This window comes from Hipposideros armiger, unplaced genomic scaffold (genome assembly GCF_001890085.2).
Source record: "Hipposideros armiger isolate ML-2016 unplaced genomic scaffold, ASM189008v1 scaffold_49, whole genome shotgun sequence".
NCBI lineage: Eukaryota > Metazoa > Chordata > Mammalia > Chiroptera > Hipposideridae > Hipposideros > Hipposideros armiger.
The window spans coordinates 2,861,760-2,869,575 of NW_017731399.1; the positions used below are offsets into that span (position 1 = coordinate 2,861,760).

At 44.1% G+C, this 7,816-nt stretch overlaps 1 protein-coding gene across 4 annotated transcripts in view; it reads left to right on the forward strand.

Annotated features, from left to right (window-relative positions):
- SYNDIG1L (synapse differentiation inducing 1 like) overlaps positions 1 to 7,816 on the forward strand; it is a 19,353-nt gene that overhangs the window by 3,292 nt on the left and 8,245 nt on the right. The gene's annotated exons all lie outside the window — the stretch shown is intronic.

Consider the following 7,816-nt stretch of genomic DNA (forward strand, 5'->3'; position numbering starts at 1 on the left):
GAGAGAGAGAGAGAGAGAGAGAGAGAGAGAGAGAGAGAGAAAGGGAGAAAGGGAGAGAGAGGTTGAAACATTGAAATATACATATGCAGGTCCCTTCCCCTGGGTGGCACACACAAAATGACAGAGGCAGAGATTGAGAGAATATCAGGAGATAGGTGCACATTATTAATTACCTTCAAGTTCAAAGACCAATTCATCTGTGCATCCTAGAGGGACTTCCAGCCACAAAATACACCACTCCAGGGAGAAAGAAGCAGAGAGAACAGTCTTCACTTTGGGAAGAAACATTCCAGTTCTTTAAGCCTTTGGCATTTTCCAACCCCCTTTCCTTCTCAGGGGCTTGGTGGGCATCCTCCCTGGAGCAAGGTCCCTTCTGCTATTAGCCAGGGGACAAAAAAGATCAGGGGACAAAAAAGCACAAAAGATCGTTGTGCTTTGTATCCTGGTTCTCCTCTTGCCTCCTCTCTTATTCTTTCTTCCTCCTCCCTGCAGCTGCCACCAACCCCACCCCCTCCCCAAGCAACCAAGCAAGGAGTGAGGGCCCCGATTCTCTACCTCCCCATTAAGAGTGCTATCTTCCACCATCAGATGTTCTGTTTGCTTCTAAATGGTTGGGAATGAGCTGCTTCAGAGGAGAGACAGGTTGTTTCAGCGAGAATAAAGATTTGATTTCTGCCTGAAAATGGACTGATTTGAGTAGTGGTGCTGCGATCCCAATCCTCCCAGCAATTTCCACTCTTGTCAGCCACAATCCCATCCCCCAGGCAAGTGGATGATGCTCTGACAGAGAGGCCAGTCCAGCCCATGGGAGCCCAGGGTGGCAGCGGATAGAAAACAGGGTAGATTTTTGTTCCCTGGAAGACAGTACCTTCGAAGCCTTCCGTGGAAGCTGAAACGTGTTCCAGCTATTTTCTCTCTTTCCTGGGTTCCCTCCTCAGCCCTCTTCTCTCTTCTCCTTTGCTCTTCTCTTCTCCTCCTTCTCCATAGGTCCTTTAATAATTCTCAAATCTCTCTTCATCCCTGACATTACCCAGGGTTTCAACTCTATACATTTAATTGCCAGGTAGATACTAGATACCCTAGTATCCAAATTCATCCACTTCCCCTTCCCATCCTGCTCTTCTGTGTGTGTATATGTGTTTCGTTTTTTCAGCTCTGTACTTGGTGGGCCTTTTCAGTCTAAATATCCTTTTTTTCTTTTCAGCTCAGGAAACACTTTCTGCTTTTGCTCCTTTCATTATTATTTTCCTCCAGTCTTTCTATTGTGTCTTTCTGAAACTCCTATTAGATGGATGTTGGACCTCTGGGACTCTCTTTCATATCTCTTAACTTTATTTTATATGCTGCATCTTTTTGTCTTTTTGCTCTATATCTTGGGGAAGTTTGTTAACTTTTTTCTTTTACATTAAAAAGTTAATCTTTAACAGTGTCCATTCTATTACCCAGTCTCTCCATTGAATTTTTGAAAATTTAGACAATTATTTTCAATTTCCAAAATGTTTTCATGTTCTTTGATTGTCCCTTTTTCATAGCAACCTGTTCTTGTTTTATGTATGCAATGTCCTCTTATATCTCTGTAAGAATATTAATTCAAAATCATTTTTAAAATCTTTTCTATAACTTGGGTGATTTTGATCTTATTAGGCTAATTGTCCTATTTATTTAATCCTTCTCTTTTATTTTCATGTACTCATTTTTCTTTGTTGTCCATTCAGACTTATGAACAAAGGAAGGTATTGACTGACATGGCAGCTGGTGTGGATTTCCTTGGAAATCGGGTTTGTTTGTTTCCCTAACAGGCTTCTCCCTTGAAATGGGATTGTTCTTACCTCTGGTGTTTGGAGTTGCAGGTTTCTCAGCACTGATTTGTTCACCCAGGAATTTCATCTGCTCTTTATCTCCCAGAAATTCCTCAATGTTTTTGCTCCACTGATATCACTCTTTTCTCTTTTCCAATTTTCTTATGATTTCATTCTTTTAAAGCTATATGTCCTGTCATTTTACTAGACCCTCAAGAAGGAGAAGAGGTGGTCATTTGTGCTCAGACTGCCTTCTTGAACCAACAACCTCCCCATAGATTTTCTATCCCCACCTGGTGGCATCACCTTCTACTTATCTGACAAATCCAGGAACCTGGGAGTCATTCTTGGCTCCTTCCTCTCCTTCACTTCCAGTTAACCACCAAGTCCCATTTATTGTGCCCCATAACTACTCCTCAGGTATGACTCTTCCTCTCCATCCATTTTGCCGTAGAGCAGGTTCAGGCCCTCATCCTTTCCTGCCTCCGTTTTTACAATAGCCTCTTCACAGGACTCCAAGCCTCTATTCTCATTCACCTCAAATCCTTTCTATCCACTGCAGCCAACAACAGTGCTCTAAAACACAGGTATGACTATATCACTTCTTTGCTACAGCTGTCATTGGTGCCCCACTGTCCACAGCAAAAAGCTTCTCTGTATGTAGTGGAAGACCTTCCTCCCATCTCCTGCCTCATTCTATCAATACCAAACCACCCTGGTTCCCCTCCATACCACCACCTATGTTTCTGTGCTGTTTCCTCTGCTAGAAATGTCCTTCCATCGTTATCTCACCTAGATGACTTATTTTCTTTCTTTAAGACTCAGTTCAGATGTCACCTGCTTTGAAAGCCTTTTCTTCCCACTGTTGCCTCCACTCCCATCCCGAGATAGGAGTCACTTATCAGTATGCCATAGTGTAGCTGCTAACACAACTTACTCCATTGTATTGAAATTTTGTATTTGCTAGCCTGTATTCCACACCCCTCCTCAAAGCAGGTACCACTTCTTGTTTATTTTTGCATTCCAAGAACTGGAGTGAAATAACTGCTCAAGAAATATTTGTTGTGCAGAGCTAAATGTGCCCCAGCCAGGTGTGCTCCATCCATCTCAGATTCTGGAAAGTACTTTCTTATAGGGGAGCCTCAGCATACCTAGCTCACTCATTCATTCTTCACTCACTTATGAAATCAACTGTCATTGAGTGCCTACCATGTGCCAGGCAAGGGACAAAGAACGACACAGTCCCCATCCTCTTGAGGCTCACAGTCTGGTGAGGGAGAAAGACACTAATAAATAAATCACACATATATAAGAAGAGCCTGTGATAAGCTCTTTGAGAGGAAGAGCTGGAGCCCAGAGAACAGATAACCACGGAACTAAATCTAGTCCCCGAGAAAGTGACTTTTGAGCTGGGAGCTGAAGTATTCTGATGTGAGTGGAGACAATACACCAAGAACCACGGCTATGAAGTGAGGGAGGGAGAGAGGACAGGAGCTGAAGGAGAGAAAGGGCACTGAGGAAAGATGTTCCAATTATCTGTTGCTGCTTAACTGCCCAGAACTTAGTGGCTAAAACAAAAGACACTTTATTATACTTCAGGACTTTTGGGGTCAGAAATGCATGCAGCGTTGAGCTGTGTGATTATTCTACTCCATGTGGCACAGACAGAGGTCACCCATTGGTATTCAGCTGACAGATGGGCTGGTTTAAAGAGTCCAAGATAGCTTCTTTCACATGTCTGGCATCTTAAGGATAACTGGGCCCAGCGGGCTCCGTCAATAGGAGCATCTACCTGGCCTCTCCAGCATGGTGGCCTCCGAGTAGTCCAGCTACGTACAGGACAGCTCAGGGTACCAAGAGAGAGTGTTCCAGCAAACAAGGGAAAGGGTGAATGGCCTTGTATCACCTGGCCTCTGAAGTCACATAGCATCACTTTTGCCGTGCTCTGAGGTTGAAGCCGGCACAAACCCACTCAGAGAGGAGGGGTAAAGACCCCCATCTCTCAAGGGAGGAATGTCAAAGTATTTATAGCTAGGTTTTACAATCATCGCGATTGATTTATTTTCTAAGGAAGGAAGATATGTTTAAGTGCCGCTAGGCAGGATCAAGAGTTAGGAGCTATTGAAGACAGAGGCGAAAGAAAGGATAGTCAATTGTGTTAATAACTTCCTGAGGAGGCAAACTGAAACAAAGAAAGCTAAGTTCCCCATTTTTGCTTGACTCCGACTCTGCCAGCCTTCCCCCCACCACCCATCTCTGCCCCTTACTTTCTCTCTTTACTGCCAGATGCAGCAAGCTATAGCTATCACCCCAAGCTGACTTGGTGGCTGTCTTACAGGCCAGAAAACATCAAATCCAGTCCCATGCCATCTACAGCCACCATAGTCACACTTCACAGTTGGCACAACAGTTTACATATTATCTGACTAGAGGGTGGTCTAGCACCTATTGTTAAAGATTTCACCTTTTCCCTGGATTTTAATCATTTGTATTTAATCTACCTTACTAGGAAGTTCTTGCTTTTATCTTTCCGTTTAGAGGCAATCTCTCTTGTCACACTAAGAGATAGCAGTGAGGAGTTCAGCTTCTCACAATGGCTCTGTATTTATATGAATCCAGACCTTAAGGTTATCTAGGCAACCACCCCTGGACTGCTAAATCACTCCAAATCTCTTAATCTTTTCTTGAAGCTCCTTTTCCCCATTCCCTTCACTGAGGCCTCCAGTTTTAACTCATTCAAGACCAAATCCTCACCACTCTCACACTCGCCACTATCTATCGTGACCCTGTACACAAAGGCAGGCCCTAAAAGGCATAGTAATGACAGCCGAGGCTGTGGACTCAATTAAACCTAGGTGCAAATCCAGTCTCTGTCACTGTTTAATCCTGGGCAAGTTACTTAACCATTCTGAGCATCAGTTTCTTCATCTGAAATATGGGAAATTATAATATCCAGGTTCATGTTGTAATACTAGGTGTGATAATTTTATAGGGTTCTAATAAGGTAGCCCCATCCCAAGGATATAACCCAGCTCCTGGTCACACATCACACTGTCCCTTTGGCCTCTTTTTAACAGTGTTCATGATGCCTCTTCCCAGGTACTTCAAAGCCTACCAGGTACCATGTGCCAAAAAGAAGCTCCACGTCTCACCCCAGTAGCTAACCTGGAGGACTGGATGTTGTTCAGGCCAGCATGAGCTCTGGCCAGACAGACCTGTGTCAGACAGGGCTCTGCCACACTCCAGCTGTGTGATTTCATAAAAACCTATTTAGCCTCTCTGAGCTACAGTTCCCCCACATGTGAAAGAGGATGGATTAAATGAGATACTGCATTTGAAGCACTTGGCCTGGCTCAGAACAAAGCAAAGACTCAATAAATGGTAGCTGACACATAGTAGCACTAGAGTATAGTGACTCTGGAGTCATAGTTCCAAGGGTCACGTCCAGCCCACCACTTACTTACCAGCTATGCGCATGTGGGCACTTTTAACTTTTTTATGCCCCCGTGTCTTTATCTGTAAAATGAAGATAGTGATGGCAGAGAACTCATAGGGCTGCTATAAGAATTAAATGAAAGGGGTGGCTGGTTAGCTCAGTTGGTTAGAGTGTGGTGCTGATAACACCAAGGTTGTTCGATCCCCACATGGGCCACTGTGAGCTGTGCCCTCCTTAAAAATAATAATAATAATAATAATTAATTGAGATAATACATAGCACTTGAGAGATAATACACAGTAAGAACTTATTAAGTGTGAAGTGTTATTTCATTCTTTTACTTTGAACTTTTTTGTATATTTATATTTAAGGTGCATTGCTTATAAGCAGCATATAGTTGGATTTTGCCATTTAAAAATCCAGTCTTTGTCTTTATAAAAAAATCAGTTTTAAAATAGTCACAGGGATGTGAAGTACAGCATAGGGAATACAGTCAATAATATTGTAATAACTATGTATGGTGTCAGATGGGTACTAGATCTACTGGGGTGATCACTTCATAAGTTATATAAATGTCTAGTCATATGTTGTACACCAGAAATGAATGTAATATTGTATGTCAACTCTGCCACAATCAAGATATAGAACAGTCCCATCATCCAAAAAGTCCTCATGTGCCTTCACAGCCAGTCCCCTCCCCAGACTCCTGGCTCTTAGCAACCACTGATCTGCTTGCTTTCACTATAGTTTTGCCTCTCTCGAATTTCCTATAAATGGAATAATATACTATGGGACTATCTTTGTCTTTTCACGGGCAATTTTATCATGTTCACATTTAGTGTAATTACTGATATAGTCCGGGTGTAAGTCAAACATCTTATTATTTGTTTTCTGTTGTCTCACCTGTTCTGTATTCCTTTTTCTATCTTTTCTTGTCTCATTTTGGATTAGTCAAGTATTTCTTTTTTAAGAAATTGTATTGGGGAACAGTGTGTTTTTCCAGGACCCATCAGCTCCAGGTCAAGTAGTTGTTTCAGTCTAGTTGTGGAGGGCACAGCTTCTTGGCCCATGTGGGGAATTGAAACGGCAACCTTGGTGTTATGAGCCTGCGCTCTAACCACCTGAGTTAAGCGGCTGCCCCTTAGTCAAGTATTTTTGTCATTTCATATTCTCCATCTATTAGCTGACTGGTTATACATTTCTTTACTCTTCTTTCAGTGATCATCAGAGCAGTGGTTCTTAAAGCGGGGTCCCTGAACCTGCAGCATCAACGTCACCGGGGAACTTGTTAGCAAAGGACATTCCCAGGCCCATCCTGGAATCGTAAACTGTGCGGGTGGAAGCCAGCAGTCTGGGTTTAACGAGACGTCCGGGTGGTGCTGATGCACACACTAAAGTTTGAGAACCCCTGCCCCAGACAACTTTTGCTTCTGGCAGGCAGCTAATCCAATTAGGGAGGAGCTGATTCAAAGCCTGGTTTCTGTCTGCTCCTATGCCTAGGGATAGCCCTAAAGAGGTCCCAGTTGATAACTGGGGGTGTTTCCTGGGGCCCCTCCTCCTTAACAGGACCTGAACTCGTTTTTCTCCCCAGCCTCTGATGCTGTTGGAAGAAGGGGAAAGTGGTGCCAAGGGTCAGGCTCACCTCTCCATGTTTCTGTTTCCTGTGGGATCTTGGCACTTTGACCTCTCAAGTTCTTGCTCCCTTGGCGATTCTTCGATGCCTTCGCATTTTCCCCTAGCTTTTCTAGATATTATTGGCAGGTTTGGTGTGACACAAGTTCGTCTGCACAGCTAGAAGAGGAAGCCCTCATCCTATTGTTATTCTCCCGCTAGAATTATGGAGTCAAAATGAGTACTAAGAACAGTTCAGTGTCTGGCGTGTGGCAAAAAGCTCCTAAGTGTTAAGTTATTATTAGTATTCTCCCAATAGAATCCCAGGGTCATATTGAACTGAACTGTTAAAAATCACCCCGCTCTACCCTGTCCATGCACTTTATAGATAAGCAAACTGGTGTTACACTGTATGACTGGACTGCAGTACAATTGAACCCCAGTGGGAGGCTGTAATTGGACTCCTGTGGATTCCTGGGTGGCTTCCTGTCCCTGGCTGGGAGGTGGCAGTGTGCTCTCCATCCTCAAATCAAGGACTGGAAAACCTTAGAGCTCAGCTCAGTTCTCAGCTCGAAAGAAAACAAGCCAAGGCCTGTAGTTCACAGATCTACATTCTCTCGCTTTCCTCTCATGGGGCCCAGAGCTCTAGCCTCAACTGCATGATTTGGAGCAATCTTCTTAGCTTCAGAGTCCCAGACGCCTCATGTCTGTCCTATGGAGCAGAGTGCACACATACACACTCTCTCTCACACAGGCATGCTCACCAGCAAGCACACAGAGCTGAACGCAGGGTAGACCAGGCAGCAGAGGTGGAGATGGAAATGGCTGTGCTTTGAAACTGGTGCCTTAGTCCAGGGAACAGAGAGAGAGAGTCAGCCCTACACAACAGGCCAAAACGTCAGGCCAGGCCAAGGGCAAAGAAGGCTGTACCTGGGGACCTGCCACCCCCTCCTTCTGGCCAGAATTTAGT